At 54.4% G+C, this 17,659-nt stretch overlaps 1 protein-coding gene and 1 long non-coding RNA gene across 14 annotated transcripts in view; one reads left to right on the top strand and one right to left on the bottom strand.

Annotated features, from left to right (window-relative positions):
- Window positions 1–352: 352 nt before the first annotated feature.
- Window positions 353–9,338, bottom strand: LOC115858579 (uncharacterized). The gene is made up of 4 exons (XR_004041720.2): window positions 7,608–9,338; window positions 5,508–5,624; window positions 3,465–3,683; window positions 353–559 (listed from the first exon to the last, which is right to left on the bottom strand). It is a non-coding gene; the product is annotated as an uncharacterized lncRNA (long non-coding RNA).
- A 283-nt stretch (window positions 9,339–9,621) lies between these two features.
- PTPRF (protein tyrosine phosphatase receptor type F) overlaps window positions 9,622–17,659 on the top strand; it is an 85,544-nt gene continuing 77,506 nt past the window's right edge. For all 13 annotated transcript variants that reach the window (XM_060306572.1, XM_060306561.1, XM_030866533.2 and 10 more), the window contains exons 1-2: window positions 9,622–9,807; window positions 17,093–17,169. The gene's annotated coding sequence lies outside the window, so the exon portion shown is untranslated. The remainder of the gene's footprint in view (window positions 9,808–17,092; window positions 17,170–17,659) is intronic.

Raw genomic sequence — 17,659 nt, 5'->3', positions numbered from 1 at the left:
CATTAAAGGGACTATGACCATATTCTTATTCAAACAAATCCCAATGGGGATCAAGAAGGGCACAGACATTCTAGCCTTGCCACAATAATCGGATTTACTGATTCCCAGGGAAAAGGGAAGACACGATGCTAATTATGAGGCCGTTTAGGAATTATTTGCTTTCTCAATATGGTTTTAGAATGTACTAGACCTAAGAAGTAAAATCTTTGAGCTATGGGTATGAATGTATTTGTTTAGCAACTTCAGTATTTAAGGAAACCAGTACGGATAATGAATATTGAAAAGAATATTTTCATTTTATTTATTTATTTATTTTTTGGGCTGCGTTGGGTCTTTGTTGCTGTGTGCGGGCTTCTCCCTAGTTGTGGCGAGTGGGGGCTACTCTTCGTTGTGGTGCACGGACTTATCATTGCAGTGGCTTCTCTTGTTGAGGAGCACGGGCTCTAGGTGCACGGGCTTCAGTAGCTGTGGCACTGTGGGCTCTAGAGCGCAGGCTCAGTAGTTGTGGTGCATGGGCTGAGTTGCTTTGCGGCATGTGGGATCTTCCTGGACCAGGGCCCTTGAAGAAAAGAAACCCGCCTTAAAGAATGGGAATTAGAATGCCAAAGCTCTTCCCCACAAGAATAATCTTTGGGAGGAGGTATCAATTTGAGCATTACTGATCAACTTGATGAAGTCTGCAGATATGACTCAGGAGTTATCTTGGGGAACTGAATGGGGGAAGGGAAGAGATCCAGGGAGTTACACCCCCATCCTGGTGGGGAAGGAAGGGATTTTCTCAGTTGCAAGGGAGAGCTGATGAAGGATGCAGTTTAGAGAAAACCTGTATAAAGGAGGGCAGGAGAGTGAAGTTAGCATTTGATTTTTTTTTCTTTTTCCTTTTTTTTTTTTTTTTGGCCATGCCACGCGGCATGCGGGATCTTAGTTCCTGGACCAGGGATAGAACCCCCACCCACTGCAGTGGAAGCACGGAGTTTTCTTAACCAGTGGATGGCCAGGTAAGTCCAGCATTTGATTCCTGAGATACTTTTCTCTCTGGTCTCAGGGAAACTCCTAGTTATTACCCAGCTGTAATTGGAATTCTTTTAAGCTGCCCTTCCCTGCATTAGAGCAAGTCACATATAGCAACTCAGCCTCATGTAACGGTCTTGCACAGAACAAAAAGGTGCCGTGGTGAAGGGGCAGGGGGCTTGCTCCACCTCCCACCTCTTTGCTGGGGTTCAAGGGGAGGAAGCAAAGTGTTCTTGAGTTATCTACATCCCAGGCTCCAGGTGGTGACTAGCATTATGAGATGTGATCCCCTGCAGAGCCTAGAAGAACATTTAAAATGGTGCACCAGCTTCTAATGGAACAACTCAAGGGAGGTCTAAGACTGAACCTTCTACTTGTCTGTTTATGTTAGATGAAACCTCTGAAGGGGGGATTGGGGAGAGGGGAACTTCTATGCAACTTTTTTTTTTTTTTTTTTTGCAGTACGCGGGCCTCTCACTGTTGTGGCCTCTCCCGTTGCGGAGCACAGGCTCCAGACGCGCAGGCTCAGCGGCCATGGCTCACGGGCCCAGCCGCTCCGCGGCATGTGGGGTCTTCCCGGACAGGGGCACGAACCCGTGTCCCCTGCATCGGCAGGCGGACTCTCAACCACTGCGCCACCAGGGAAGCCCTATGTAACATTTTTAAATGTATTCGTTTATTCACAAGTATAAGAGAGTCCTACTATGTACCAAGCATCTTATATTACATGTTTTTAATGTCACCCAAGCCCTTTCAGAAAGAAGGTAGAGTAGAGAAAGAGGAAAAAGCACTCAATAAATCTTGGTTGAATCAATGAATTTCAAGAGCCAGATGGCGTGAACCTTAAACGAGCAGGAATTTTTCTGAGAGGCTGAAGGAATATGATCTGGGAGTGGCTTTTGTGAGAGGGAAGGCTCTGCCCCCGCCTCTTTACTCTGCACTTGTGGAGAATGGCAGCTTCCCTGGAGATAGTTGCTGGGTCCTCAGTGAGGCAGGAATTGGAGGAAGGACTTCTGAAGAGGCTGAGGGTATACAGAGGGCTACAGGGGAAGGCTGGGGAGGGAGCAGTGAAAAGTTGGATGAGGGGGGACGAAGTGCAGAAGGAGGTTGATGAATGAGGAAGCTGGCTCTCATTCAGACAGTAGCTGAAGATTACCAGGATATGGGACCCAGTGGGATTAGCTTTTAAATGGTCCTCCAAACCGATGCTTTTAGAGGCTTGATTATGCTAATTCTACTAATCAGCAAATACCTTCTATTTTCAAGAACCTGTGATGTGAAGCGCAGATGAAGCTCTTTACAAACACAATTTTATGTCAGTTTTACAATGCTGCAAAGTAAGTAGTATCCCCTTTTTACAGAAGAGGAAAGTGAGGCTTAGGCAGAGAAGTAATTTGCCCAAGACCAGATAGCTGGTAAGTGCCACAGGTGTAATTCAGACCAGGTCTGTATGTCTCCAAACGCCGGCCTGCCCCGCAACTGGTCTGTCCTGACTGGGGCCAGTTCAGCCCGGGACATCCAGTGTCATTGACAGCTTGTGGGGAGCCCCTGGAAACATGGAGGTGTCCATGATATACACCTGTGCAGCTCCAAGCCCCTGGTCAGAAGCCCCCACTACACTTACTTCTTTTATATTTATTTATTTATTTGGCTGCAGCGGGTCTTAGTTGCGGCACGTGGGACCTTAGTTGCCACGTGCGGGATCTTCTTTGCGGCATGCGGGATCTTTAGTTGTGGCATGCGAACTCTTAGTTATGGCATGTCGGATCTAGTTCCCTGACCAGGGATCAAACCCGGGCCCCCTGCCTTGGGAGCACAGAGCCTTAGCCACTGGACCACCAGGGAAGTCCCCCACGACGCTTATGAATCCCAATGCCCACATGGCCTGGAACCCCCATGGACTCCACCCACCTCCCACACAGGGTGAGGGGCTCAGAGAGATATGTATGTAATATAATTATATATGGAAGGAACAGGACACAGTAAGAATGTGTAACAAACAACCCTGACCTACAACAGGGAAGGTTGCCCCAAGGAAATGATGCTTGGGCGAAAAGTGAAGAATGAATTAAAAAGTGAAGTGATGGAGTAGAAAAGTCTTCTAGAAAGAATGTGCAAAGGCCTGGTGGTTGGGATGGGTGGGGGCACATATGTGTGTTTGAGGAATTGAAAGGAAGCCAGTGCAGCTGGAGGGCACTGAGCAGTGGGGAGCGGGGAGCGGTGATGCTGGACTGGTGCTGGGGGCAAGGGGAGGGCGCTTAGTACTTGTTAATGGGTTGGCTCTTTATCCCAGGAGCAATGGGAAGTCATTAGAAGGTTTTAAAAGGGGAGTGAGTGACGTGATAAGACTGGATAAGGACAGGGCAGACACAGTAGGATCAATTAGGAGCCGCTGTAGGAATCCAGATAAGAGGTAACAGGAGATTAGAGAGATGCTTTGGAGGTAAAATTACCAGGATTTGGTGATGGTTCCTAAGATTCTGGCTTGCCTGTTCGATGGACAATGGTACCATCCACTGAGAAAGAGAACGCTGGGAAGGTGAGAGAATGAGGACCACGAGTTAGGTCTCAGACGTGTTGCGGTTGAGGTCCTCTGAGAAATGGAGGTGGAGATGATGAAGCCATTGGCTAGGCTCCCGCTGGTCTGGAGCTCAGACAGGAAGTTCTCCAGGCTGGAGACATAAAGGTGTGAATCATCAGCAGATGAACGGTAACTGAAGCTATAGCATGGATGAGATCACCAGGGAGGGTCCACAGTGAGAGGGGGAAAGGCCTAGGAATGGGCTTGAGGAACACCAGCATTTAAGGGAGGAGCGTGACCCTGCAAAGAAGACTGAGAAGGAGACCAAGGAGTTAAGAGACAAACCAGGAGGGTATGGTGTCAAGGGAGTCAAAGAAGCTAATGTTTTAGGAGTTGAATAATCAGGAGGTCTAATAAGATGAATACTGGGAAAGATGCCCATCCAGTTTTGAGACATGGAGGTCCTAGCTCAAACATCATGTTTTGGGGAAGTTGTGGAAGATGAAAGCAATATAAGACTGAATGTTGGAGTGGACAGGAATGCCCAACGACCAACAGTGGGGGAGGGAGCCAGGGTTAAGGTTGCAGGGGCAGGTTGGTGGGAAGGAGAGCTCAGAGAGGGAGAGGATAATGGATAGAGAAGCAGCAGGGGCTAGGGAGTCAAGGATGGGCAGCAGCCCTGGCCGGAGATAGGAGGAGGGGTGCTTCCTCTGAGGCAGCAGGAGAGGGGGCAGGTGTAGGGAGACGTGTGACTGAGTTAGTAGGAAACTGGGTGGTGGGGGCGGGGGTGCGCGGGTTTCTGTCTGTGGCTTTAATCCTGTAAAGGAGCAGTCGAGGTCACATCTGCCAGCAAGGAGGAAATGGGCTGGTTGGAGGCTTAAAGAGAAAACGGTGAAGGCTGAAAACAGCCACTGCAAAGAAGGGGGTTCCAAGCTGATGGGAGAAATATGTCGAGGGCCCGTATGCAGTCAGCAGCTATGATTTATGGGAACATCACTCTGACCTGTGGAGTTCCTTGGCTGTTTGAGCACAGCACAAGAATGCAGACAGGAGGGCTCATCCGGCGCTGGGGGCTTGCCAGACAGATACGATCAAAAGGCAGAGAGGCAGAGGGGCTCAGGGTATTGACGAGAGTGTTATCAAAATGGTAAGCCTTGAAATCCAGGTGGGACAAGAAGAAAAGCAATGGAAGGAGAGAGCAGATGCATTAGGAGAACACAGAGAGGTCCACGGTGGAGAGGTCTGAGGAGACCCAACAGTTATCTCATCTTGAGGTCACCTGAGCAGGTGGTGCAGTGAGGGACGGGACGAGGCCCAGCAGGTGATGGTGTGAACAGGTGACCCAGTGGCCTGCAGATGGGGATTCGACAAGGAGGTCAGGAGCTGGTCTGTGTGTGCTGACACTGAAGGGACTGAAGTAGCAAAGGCCACTGAGAGGTCCACTAAGCTGCAAACGGGCAAGGTCGTTGGATTGGGCAAAAGGGAGGTGAATAGTCATCATGTCAAGAGCAATTTCAGAGGGGTGTTGGTCCCGAACGCTGTGTCATAGTGGACTGAGTGTGTACAGGAGACGGGAGGGGGGAGGCTCCCTGTGTCAACAGCTCTTGGGTTTGCTGTGAAGGAGAACAGAGAAACGCTCCATCTCTCCCACTCTGGACAGGCCGGTGGGGTCCAGGGAGGGGACTTTTTAGGGTGGGAGAGACTTGAGAATGACTGCAAGTCGATGGGAATGGTACAGTAAAGAGGAGGCAGGTGGGGTCAGCCCCTGCCATGACAGGGCGCATCTCAGGAGGGAGAGAGAGAGGAAGGAGTAGATGGGGTGGATTTGTGGATTTGATAGTGGGGGATGGAGATGTCCTCCCCGTTAGCCTCTGTTTTCTCAGAGAAGCTTGAGGGGAAGTCATCAGCAGAGTGTTCTATTGAGACATTAACTCCTATCTCATTCACACACCCCGCCCCCCACATAGTGACTCACCAGGAAGGAGTGAAAGGCATTAGCATTCTAGGGTCTGGGCCTTTTTCCTCCCACTCCACACCTGAGATGGTACACAGACTGTTGTGCAGTGCTGGCATCTGAGTTCTTTCTGACGGACTGAGAGGGAGAACATCACCGCGTCTTAGGGAGTTGATTCTCCATCATGGAAGAGACGGGCGGGAGGACGGGCATTCCCTGTCCCACCCTGGCATGCACCCCTCTCCCCCCAGGAAAATGGCTGTGTGTGACTGCAAATGCCAAGGTCTAAGGGCTGCAACTTTGAGGGTCTGCGGGAGAGACCCCCATAGAGCCAGGGATGGGGGAGTGGCCCTGAAGGTGGGGGACAAATAGTGGGAGGCCCACAGCAGGGACGACTAACGTCTGCAATGGCAGCGCCGGCCTGAAATAGACCTCAGCCTTTCTCTGCAAAGAGGAGCACAGACTGAGCATATTGGGGGCTGTGCAAGCCCCCGGCATTCTTGGACCATTGGAGGGGAGGTGAAGGAGAGCTGTGAGTGATATGGAATTCTCACAGATCTGCTGGGCAGGGACTCAAGCTGAATTTAATTTGATTGAGACCAACTAAGAGATGACTAAGGGTTGTATTTACGTCATGAGTTTGAGCAGTGTCCAGTGGGCCTGGGACCTGGACACAGGGTAAACAGTGAGTGGGAGCTGACATCTGGCTCTCCCCTCACCCTGCCCCCTGGGGAGCCCGACAGACACAGATCTACCATGTGGTAGCACTCGGCCTTCACAGATGAGCACAAGGCCGTCCCTCCCCACCAGGCCCAGGAGCAGAGCAGCGGGTCGAGTCCACATGGACCCCGAGCTCAGAGTTTGGCCGTCTGGACAGAGCCGTGGCTCCTCTCTTTCCACGGCTCTCAGGCATTCACAGGCCCAGCCACCCGAGGCTCTTGTCTCTGTGGCCCCAGGGCTGGGCCTCTGGTCCCTTTACTTCGGCCTTGTGTCCAGTTCCAGGCGCTGGGCGTGCTGAGATCTGGGCACGCCCCACCTCAGCAAACACCTGACCACACGTGGTACTGAAAGGTGGGCGAGCAGGGGGTTAGAGACCAATGGCTTGAGATTCGGAGAACCCTCTGTCCCTGTGAGGGTTGAAGCAGGAGGCTGGTTGGCCCAGCAGTGAGTGGGTCTGCTGACTTCAGCCATCGGAGCGCAAGGCCCCTGGCCCACGGGCCTTCCAAGTATTTAGGTCACAGATTAGGCAGTGCTGGACAGAGGGAACTAGGCTGCCAGAGCTGCAGACCCACTGAGGCCCAGGCTGCAGGCACACAGGTCAGCAAACACCACAAGCCCCTCTCAGGGCATGCCAGGCCAACAGAAGCCCCAGGTGTGGACGAGCTCTGAGGCTTGGTCAGGGAGCTTTCCCCACCTGGTCACTTATGTCTGATGGTCCCTGAGCACAGAAGAGGAAAAGCTATCTTTTTATTCCTTTAACAAATATGTACTGAGCACCTTTTGTGTATCAGGGCCCAGTACTGGCCCTGGGATATGGCAGTGGACAAGGCAGGCTCATCCCTCCTGCCCTGCCCTCAAGGGACCCACAACCTATAAGGTGTGGGGCCGGGGGGGACAGACACAGATACTGATGGTGGTGACACCCAGTGTTTAGAGTTTGGGCAGGCAAGCCCTCAACTCAGCCAGGGGTTAGAGGTGGCTCCCTGGAGGAAGTGATGGTTCTAAATAGGTACCATTGGTTCCAGGGTACTGACGCTACTCAACACAGAGTAAGTCTTAAGGGGCGTTTTTTATGACTTATGTGTGAGAGACTTTATGACCAACTTGATTTTGTGTGAACCAAAACCCAAAAGTCAGAAGCTCTCTGTCTCTGTCTCTCTCCCATCTCTTCCCCTCCCCCACTCTTTCTCTCTCCATCTCCGACTCCTGCCCATCTCCCTCTGGGATGATCTCTAGTCCCTTTTTACATTTCAAGATTTGCAGGCTGCATTAGATGAGGGTGCAGGAGGGAAGATGCCCTGTTTCTGGCCCAGTGACTGAGTGAATGAGGTGTTGCTGCCTGAGATGGGACTGCTGGAGGCCAGCAGATCTGGGGCAGGAGAGAGGGTGAATTCAGTTTACCTGACGAACATCCGGGGAGTGATCTAGAGAAGACTCTTGGATATATGGGTCCTGAGCTCAGAAGAAAGGCCCACACTGGAGACAGAGATTTGGAAGTCATCAGCATTTGGTTGTTGGTGGTAGAGATGGTCCAAGGGACAGGAGGCAGAGGGGAAGAAGGGATGGCCTAGGATAGACCTCGGGAGGAGCAGGAGATGGTTAAAGAGTTTGAGAAACAGTAGCCAGGGAGGAGAGTGTAGGCCATTGAAGCCAAGAGGAACTGTTTTCACGAGTCAGCAATGAGCAGGTATCACTGGCCAAAAAGCATACTTTAAAATTTAGAAGAATCCCACCCCCCGAAAGCCTAACCCACTCCAATACTGAAAAACAGGCCAAAACGTCTAAAGATGCACGAAATTTGCAATGCCTCCCCCACAGTACACCAAAATTACCAATGGATAAAAAAACCACGGACTAGGAATGTTCATTTTTGATCCGTTTGTCATCCGGAATCCGGATCTAATTGTTTGCCCAGAATCACTGGAGCCAGTCCCATCCCCTTCTCACGCACCAGGGGGCGCACACGCACCGTTTCTAAATCCAAGTCCAGGGCAAATGCAGGCAGTGAATTAGGTGATAACCAGAACTTGACCCCTCAGCCCAGATCCCTAGACCCGCATCTCTCCCCCTGCCCTGCACATTACACTATGATCCCCAAGTCCAGATGCCTCAACAATTCCCAAACTTTCTCACCTAACCTCCAGACTCACAGTGGTATCACAGAGACTCCATAGATCAGAGATCCCATAGGGGTCCTCATCTTACCTAGAGCAGTAGGGGTAGGCACCCCGTCTTTCATGAGGTGGGCAGGCAGGAGACAGCTGGTGTGGCACAGACTGGACGATACGTCTGGGGCCGGAGGCTTTGGTGCCAAGGTGTGGCTCTTGGTTTGGAGCTTACCAAGTTCCTGAGTTAGGACTTGGAATAAATCTTCAGGTAAGTTATTGGTTTAGCCCAGAAATTTATAGGGTTAGCATCTGAGTTTGATATGAGGAGTCAGAAACTCAATACTGAGGTTTATATCAGGCTTGGGGGACATTATCAAGTCCTGAACTCAGGGGCCAACTCACAACATGACTCAGGTTCACAGTTGGAATTGGTGTAGATATTGAGGTGTTGGCCAGGCTCTGGGGTTGACATCGGGTCGGAGAAGTAGAGAGTGAGTATGGGGATTGAGTGGATTTGTGTGGAGTTTCTGCAAAGCCAGTCTCATAAATCTTGGGTTCCAAGATTACCATTAGAGGTGAGTCAATGTAGGGTCTTAAATGGGCCCCCATATGGATGAGGTTTGAGGTCAGTATTTGTATTAGGGTCCTTTTCTGGTGACTCAATCCCAGTTCAGAAAGGGTGTTGGTGTTGACCTGGGATTAGGACTGCAGTATTAGAGGTTTATGTAAGGCTTGGGGTTCAGAAAAGAGTGCTGGGGTCCATAAGAAGGGAGCCATTGGACTTTAGGTTTCATACAGGGATCAGGGATCAGCGTTGGTACTGGGGTCCATTTAAGGACCAGGGTTGGTGATGGGGTCACTATCAAGTAGAGGTGATAAAGGGGTTTAGAGTCAGAATTGGTATTTGAGGTCATTATAGGGGTTCGGATTGAAATTATTACTTGAGCCAATTTCGGGGCACATTTAGGGGTTTGGACTTACTATTGAGTTTGGGGGTGGGTCTGGTCTCGGTATCAGGTTCACATCGAGGGAATGGGGTCCTAGAGTAGTATCAGGTTCATATTTGGATTGAGAGCCTCTAACTGGATCCGGACTTCGTATGGGAGTTTGGGTCTGTCCATGCTCATTTTGGGGTTCCGGCTCGGTACTGGAGCCCGCGTCGGTTTAGGCTCGGGGTTGGGCTGAGGCCTCGTCGGGCCTACGCGTCTCAGCAGCTCTACGAGCGAGAGTGCACGAGGGGAGGGGCGGCGCCGGGGACGCGCACGGCAGGGGCAGGGGCGCGGGCGCGGGCGCGCGGCTGGAGCTGGCGCGGGAGCGACGGGAGCGGTGGCGGCGGCGGCAGAGGCGGCGGCTCCGGCTCCGGCTCCGGCTCCAGCTCGGGTGGCTGTGGCGGGAGTGGGATTCGGTGGCGGCGGCGGCGGCAGAAGAGGAGCAGGAGCAGCGGCCCCAGCGGCTTGGGGGGGACATGCGGACCGACGGCCCCTGGATAGGCGGTGAGTGACCCCCGGGCCCCTTTCCAGTTCCCTCCGCATCCGTCCTTTCCCACTCCCCCGCCCTCTCTCCGCGTCCGCCGAGCGGAGCTGGGGGCGGTCCCGGGGGGCTGGGGGGTGCCGATTAGGCCGGGCCGCGCCCCCACCTGCCGCGCCCGCAGCCTCGGCTAAGCCCCCCCGCCCCAAGCCCGGCGGCTCCTCCCCGCGTTACCCCGCGGCAGACGCGCCCCCCCACCCCGCCGCCGGCTGGCTAGCTCCCCGTCGCCCCTCGCCGCCTTTCCCTTCCTCCCCCTTTCCCCCTCCCTCCCGCCGCACCTGAGCCGCAGCCCGCGCCCCCCCACCCAGCGCAAAGTTTCCCTTTTGCATCCGTGCTTCCCTTCCTGGGTCCCGCCTCGTCTCCCCCTACCACCAGCGCGGACGCGCTCCGGGGGCGGCCCTCGACCTCCCTCAGCCACCCCAGCTCCGGGCGGGTCCAGGCCGCGCCCCCGCCTCACAGGCGCCCCCTCCCAGTCGGCAGGGGATCCGCAGCCGCCGCGCCCCCGTCTCGCTCGCGGCTCGGGCGCACGTGCGGTCCCGGGGTGCGCGGGGCGTGAGTTTGGAATCCCCCACCCCGCGGGGTCGCCGGCGCGGGCTGGGGAGGGAGGGGCCGGGCCGGGCTGTTCCCGCCCCCACCCGGGTGCCACGACCCGAAGGCCCTGGAGTGATCTGTCCCGTGAGGACGTGTCCACTCGGACCCGCTCCGGAAAGTTCACTCAGTCGCCGCCCCGCGTCCCGTCCCGTGCTTGTGTGTGCCGCGGTCCTCATCGCTGGCCCACGATCCTGTCTCAGCTTCTTTCTCCGTTTCCCTCCGTGTGTCGGTGCCTCTCTGTGCCCTTCCACGTCTCTGTATCTCTGTCTCCCTGTGTCACGGCCTCCCAGTCTTATCCCCACCCCACCCCCTCCCCCGCCCCAGTAATCCCGGAGTCTCTCAGCTGGCTGCGACTCTCTCGGGGTCTCCCTGTTCTCGCTCCCTGGGTCTCTGTGTTCTTTCTCCCGGCTCTCTGTGCTCTTTGCCAGGTCTCTGTGTTCTCTCCCCGGGTCTCTCTGTGCTCTCCCCGGGTGTCTTTTCTCTCTTCCCAGGTCTCTCTGTGCTCCCTCCCCCATCCCTGGGTCTCCCTTCCCGGGTTTCTGTCGTGTCTCTCGCTGGTCTCTTGGTGTCTCTGTCTCCCACTGACTGGAGTCTCTGCCGCCCCTCTGCTGGCTGGCCTCCTCACCGTTTCTCTGGAATGCTGCCCCTCTGGTTCTTCCACCCCAGGGTGGGGGAGGGGCTAGTTTTTCTTCCGTTTTCAACACCCCCCCCCACCCCCAGTGCAGGGCCCCGAGTTGGAGCAGGTTGGTGGGTGTGAGCCTGGTACCTGTCTGAGCTGTGAAAAGGAAGGGAGGCTGCTGGCAGGAGGGGAGGGAGGAGGTGGTCCTCTGGATTCCCCTGGGGGCTGCGGGGCAGGCCTGGGAGGCTGGACTGCTGCGTGCTGGTGATGAAGGCTCCACTTCGGCTCCTGAGCAGATGGGGGCAGGGATCCAGAGTGACCTGGTGCGGGATCTGGCCAGAGAATCCCGAGAAGTGCGTTGGGGTGTGAGGCCTGGAGAAGGATCAACGGCTGATGCTTCCAGGGGGATCCTCAATGGTGAGGGATCCCCTGAGAAGGAAGGAGATCTGCTGAGGGATCCTTTGAGAGGCATGAGGGATCCATTGGGATCCAGAGCAGGGTTCTGTCAGAAAACCTCAGGAAATTCTATGCTTGGCTCCTTATCAGCGCCTGCTTCAGGAAGCAGGAAAATCCCCGTTTTTCACTGATTATATGAATGAGCCCAGGGCTTCAACAAGGAGCCGGTGTACCTCCCCAGGCGCAGCCCCCCACCTCCGCAGCCCCAGGCCCAGGCCACACACTCACAGCCCTCTCATTTCCACACTCAGCTCACCCTCCCACCCCTCACCCCCACTCCACATCCACTTGTCTCCTGAGTGCCCTCACACTTGGGCCTGCATGGCAGCCAGAGCTCAGAAATCTGCTGTGCTTGCACACCCATGTACCGGTCTGTGTGCTTGCTTGTGCTCTCACTGCACCCCTATGCACAGTCCAGGGAGGGTGTGTGCACACTTGCAGTCTCATGCATTCTTTTCTTTTTTTTTAATACGTTTATTTATTTATTTATTTATTTTTGGCTGCGTTGGGTCTTCGTTGCTGTGCGCGGGCTTTCTCTGGTTGTGGCGAGTGGGGGGCTCCTCTTCGTTGCGGTGCGTGGGCTTCTCCTTGTGGTGACTCCTCTTGTTGTGGAGCACGGGTTCTAGGCGCACGGGCTTCAGTAGCTGTGGCGCACGGGCTCAGTAGTTGTGGCGCACGGGCTTAGTTGCTCCACGGCATGTGGGATCGTACCGGACCAGGGCTCAAACTCATGTCCCCTGCATTGGCAGGCGGATTCTTAACCACTGTGCCACCAGGGAATCGTGTGCACACACTTTCTCGCACATTTTTGCTTGCTCAGAGACATTTGAAATGTCTCTGTAGTTCTGTTTTCTTTTCCATTTGCTCTTCCTCTTCCCTCTTTTATTTCCTTTAACAAGGAAATTGTTTTCATACAATTCCTTCCTCCCTCCTTCCGCCTGCAGCTCCTGGCCTCCCCTCTTGTCAACCTTGTGCACTTAGTGAGGGTGGGTGTGGTGTCCAGGACTTCTAGGAGAGGAGGCTGGATTTGGGTGCTGGTGAACCGGTTGGGGCGGTGGGGGGGGGGCGGTTGCTGTAAGAGTAGACTCGCTACTTTTCTTGGGAATTGTTACTGATGTGTAGCAAAATGCTGGCCTTGGCTCTCTGCGCTCCCTCCACTCTTTCTCCCATCAGTCCTAACTGTAGGAGTCCAGTACTGAGGGCCCTTAGTCAGAGGGAGATGGGACCCAGACCTCTTCCTACAGAGGCTGTGACACATACTACAGCCCCTTCATTTTCCAGTTTGAGAACCTGAGGAGATCCCTTCCTCCCTGAGTCTCAGTTTCACCCCCTGTAAAATGGGAGAGGTCATCCAACCTTGGCCAGTTCCCAAGGCTGTCATGAGAATCTAAGGGGACTGTGTGGCAGTGTGTCAGCAGCAGTAGCGGTCGCTTCCCATGTGACTGACACTGCCGTGTTCTTGGGCCAAGCTTGCAGCCAGGGCCCTGCCCTTGAGGAGCTTATGGTCCCGGAGGGAACAGATTGCATCATGGGAAGGCAGAGCAATTCAGTAACCTCTTATTGATTGCCGAGTGTGTGCCAGACTTTGGGCTAGGCACTTTCAGCCAGGCTGCCATGCGTCCTGTGGAACTAACAACTGTGTAAAAGAGGCAGCCCACCCCTTAGGAGCCGCTGAGGTTGAGCTCAGCAACAGCTCACCTAAAGCAGCCTCAATTTTGAGCTGAGGTTACAAGATTGGGGGAGTTCACCACGAGGCAGGGGAGAGTTCAGAGGTCAAGGAGAGATGAGTCTCAAAGAAGACCAAGAAAACAGGCTATCTGAATTGCGTTTTGAGGGATGAATAAGAGTTTTCCAATTGAAGAAAGGGCACTCTAGGCAGAAAAGAAAACAATATGACTAAACACTCAGAGATCTTATCACTAGTGGCGGCAAATCACAGAGGATCTCTATTGCCCTGTTAAGTTACTGTAACTTTACTGTGAGAACACAAAAGGGAGATATCAAAGAATTAAAGCTTGAGGGTGTGTGTGTGTGTGTGTGTGTTGTGTGTGTGTGTGTGTGTGTGTGTGTGGTGTGGAATGTGCTATGATCAGATTCATGCTTCTGGAAGAGGATTCTGTGGCTACGGGAAGTTAATGGAGACAGGATACCCAGTGAGGAGAAGGGTACAAGTAAGTCAGGTGAGAGAGAATTGTGGCTTGGTAGCATGGAGCCACTTAGAAGGCACATTTATTAGGGCAGGATGATTTATTGGATGTGGGGGTGAGGAAGAGGAAGGGGTCCAGGCTCCTGGGAGTGAGTGGGTCAGGCCTTCACTGAGCTGGGGACTTGAGGATGAGAGGTAGATTTGGGGCACAGATAATGAGCTCAGGGCTGGACATGTTGTTTTTGAGATGCTTGGAGCATTTGAGGGTCGGGTGGGGGACTTATAGGAGGTGGTTGTGTGTGAGGATCTGGAGTTGGGGAGAGAGGTCTGCGCCAGAGGAAGGATGGAGAGTTATACGAGAGGGTGTAGAGCTGTGTTCAAGAGAAGACAACCTCAGTGGTGAGGAGCGCAGACTCTAGTTTCAAACCGCTGGGTTCAACTCCGCTTAATAGCAGCGTGACCTTGAGCAAGTGGCTTAACATCTCTAAATCAGTTTTCCCACTTGTCAGATGGGTATAACAAAATTCCATGTCTCACAGGGTTGTTGTGAGGATTGAAGTTAATGTGCAGAAAGTTCTTAGAATAGGGCCTGGCATCTAATAAGCACTGCCATCTCAGTGTTAGCAGTTGTTATTGTAATAATCCTCAAAGGGCGAGGTGCAAACCATCCCTATCAGAATCTCAGTGGGAGCGGCTTTAAAAACTAGACATTGTTAAGGTTTGGGCACCTGCTCGCCTAAAGTAGCTGCAATTCTGAGCTTAGGGTAGCTGGCTAACCTAACCCAAGCGCCCAGCCCTCAGCCCTCATGTCATCGCTGGGACTGTGTGTGTTGCTCAGGTGTATTTGACCTTCAGGTGGACTGGTGTGAGAAGACTAGAGGATGAAGCCCTGGGGAAGAGACCCCACATTGGGAGTGGGTGGAAGGGGATTCTGAGAAGGAGCAGCTTTGGTGTGTTGGGTTCCCTGTCCCCCCTACCCACCCTGGGCCCTCTAGTGGGGTGTCTGCCTCTGAGGTCCGGATGCACCCAGACTCTGTGTCCACAACCTCCAGATCTGAGAACGATGGTTTGGGCTCCTCGGCAGTGTTTTAGCTGTTTCTGGGGACTGTTGCGGTGCAGCTACCGGGGCTGCCTGGGGGCTGCTCTAGAGGGGCGTCTGTGCTCTTCTAGATTTCAGCTTACTCCTCGTCCCGCTGTCAGGCCAGGTTCCAGGCTTGGCAAATGACGGAGAGCCCTGCCAGGGGCCAGCTCCGGCTGGGTGCCAAGGCCTGCGTACCTGATCGTGGTCATGGCTGCCAACCTCACCCCTTATGAGGCCTTTGTGGGTGCCAAGCAGTGAGTCCTAACTTGGGTCCGGTCCCGGTCAGCCGTTCCTGAGTAGCTTTCTAGTTGGTCTCCTGGGCACAGCCGGCAGCCCTGATTGTTGCTGTGTCTGGGTGCTTCTGGGAGCTGCTGCTGGTGACTGACAGGTGGTTCTGATTGCCCTCCTGGGTCATTTGGGACGCTGGTGGTTCCAGGTGCTGATCTGGCTCCTCTAGAATCCTCTTCGTGCTGTAGCGTCTTTCCAGGTGCAGGGTTCTGTGCCTGTTCTGTCTGTTCCCTGACCCACCTCCAGGCCATCTGGGGCACATTCCTCTATCCAGGTGTGGTTTCTGCTCAGCTTGGGTCCAGGTGCCAAGCCCAGTGCTCCTGGTGTGGCCTCAGGCGCGGCAGGAGGGCAACTGGCTTGGGGGACCCTCCCCCTTCTCTACCTCAGACTCTGCCCGTCTGCCCCAGGGTCCCTCAGCCCCACATCTGGCCCTGTGAGGCCTCGGCAGGCGTCTCCGGACAAACGGGCCTTTGAGTTTGGGACACGGAAGCTGGTTTGTCTGGCCAGACCCACCCGGCAGCCTGTGTGCTGGGAGCGGGGAGGCCACAGGGAACTTTGCGGAGAAGCTGGGGGGCTGGGAGACGGAAGCCTGCGGCCATCCTGAGGCCTGGGTTGTGAGCTGTGGGGGGAGGGGTGATGGAGGCCGGGGAGGGTGTGGGCTGCAGGGTCAGCGCGGGTGGTCGTGGGTTGGCCAGGCCTGTCCTGGCCATGCTCAGGCACGAGGAACTCCCCTGTGTTGCAGACGCGGTCGGTCTCAAGCGAGGCTGGTTCCCAGGTGCCAGGTGAGAGGGTGTGGGCGTGTCCGACCCCTGCCCCCACTCAGGACGGGGCCCACGCTGGTGGGAGCTCAGTAATTGTCCTGGAAGGAAGGCGCCGGGCTCTGTCGCCCTGTGTGTGCCAGCGGAGGAGGCGTCCAGTGGCACACCTTCATTTTAAAAATTATAGAGCAGGGCTTCCCTGGTGGCGCAGTGGTTGGGAGTCCGCCTGCCAATGCAGGCGACACAGGTTCATGCCCCGGTCCGGGAAGATCCCACATGGCGCGGAGCGGCTGGGCCCGTGAGCCATGGCTGCTGAGCCTGTGCGTCCGGAGCCTGTGCTCTGCAATGGGAGAGGCCACAACAGTGAGAGGCCCGTGTACCGCAAAAAAATAAAAAAATTTAAAAAATTAAAAATAAATAAATAAATAAAAATTATAGAGCAGCAGAGAGGCAAAAATAAATATTGCTTCTGAAGCTTCTTTGAAGGCTGCACGGGTGCTGGCACGGCCCTCCCAGGCTGGGCTGTTTTCTGCGAGCTCATTCGCGCGTTCATCTGCTCAGTCAGCATATCTTGAGGGAGCACCTACTATGTGCCGGCTCTCTGCTGGGTGCTGGGGACACGGAGGTGAGCTGGCACGCACTGAGCTTATGGTTGTGACTCAGCGGCCACTCGGCAGTTGTGTAAATAAATAAATCATATCAATCATGTCGTGGTCACCACTCCAAGGCAAGGTCCAGGCGTGTAGTCCAGAACATCCTGGAAAATGCTGTTGGCTCTGAGATCCGAGGGGTCACTGGCTAGAAGAGGTGAGGAGTGCGGTCCAGGCAGTGGCATAGGGCCCGGGCAAGGCTGAGAGACTGCAGGAGGATGGCACATTTGAGGACCAGAAGAGGAAGTTTTCGGGCGGGCTGGCTGGCTGGCTGGCTGGCTGGCTGGCGAGAGGGAGCGTGGCCAGATTGGGCTACAGAGGTGGGCGGCGCCGACTGCCGTGCTGGAGGGTGGTGCTGAGGAGTTTGGACACAAGTTTTTCTGCTGAGGTCAGGGACTTGGTCTGTGTTGTTCACAGCTATATGCAGGGTGCCTGGCAGAAAGCCTGGCACGTAGTAGGTGCTCAGGAATATGGAAGAAGTGAGTAAATGAAGTGAAGAGATGGGCATTTTTCTAAATGGGGCTCGTCCTGCAGGAACAGTTCCATAACCTGCTTTTTCTTCCCCCTTCGTAAACAGCAAATTTTGAATGTCTTTCTGTGTCAATACCTGCTCTGCTGTAATGAAATTCTTAACGTTTCCTTATCCTTTTCTCTCTTTCCAGGAAGGAGCAGAGGCCCCAGTGCCCTGCCCTCAGTGCTGGTTGTCCAAGAGTGACGGGCGTGAGCAGTCAGAGTCCTGGTGAGTGTCCCCCCGGTTGTGGCCGGGCAGGGGTGCCGAGGGCCAGGCCAAGAAGCTTGGATTTTTTTTTAAATTTATTTTATTTAATTTATTTATTTTTGGCTGCGTTGGGTCTTCGTTGCTGTGCGCAAGCTTTTATCTGGTTGCCGCGTCTTTGTTGCGGTGCGCAGGCTTCTCATTGCAGTGGCTTCTCCTATTGAGGAGCACGGGCTCTAGGCGTGCAAGCTTCAGTAGTTGTGCAGCGCGCAGGCTTTAATTGTGTGGCACGCAGGCTTAGTTGTTCCGTGGCATGTGGGATCTTCCCAGACCAGTGCTCGAACCCGTGTCCCGTGCAGTGGCAGGCGGATTCTTAACCACTGCACCACCAGGGAAGCCCGAAGCTTGGATTTTGACTTAGGCCGGTGGAGAGCTGTGGAAGGGTTGTCACTAGGGGCGTGAATGATCCAGTGTGCGTGTGGCAGAGAGGTGATGGAGGTAGAGAGAAGGGATT

This window comes from Globicephala melas, chromosome 1 (genome assembly GCF_963455315.2).
Source record: "Globicephala melas chromosome 1, mGloMel1.2, whole genome shotgun sequence".
NCBI lineage: Eukaryota > Metazoa > Chordata > Mammalia > Artiodactyla > Delphinidae > Globicephala > Globicephala melas.
This window is presented reverse-complemented; position numbering and strand designations above follow the sequence as displayed.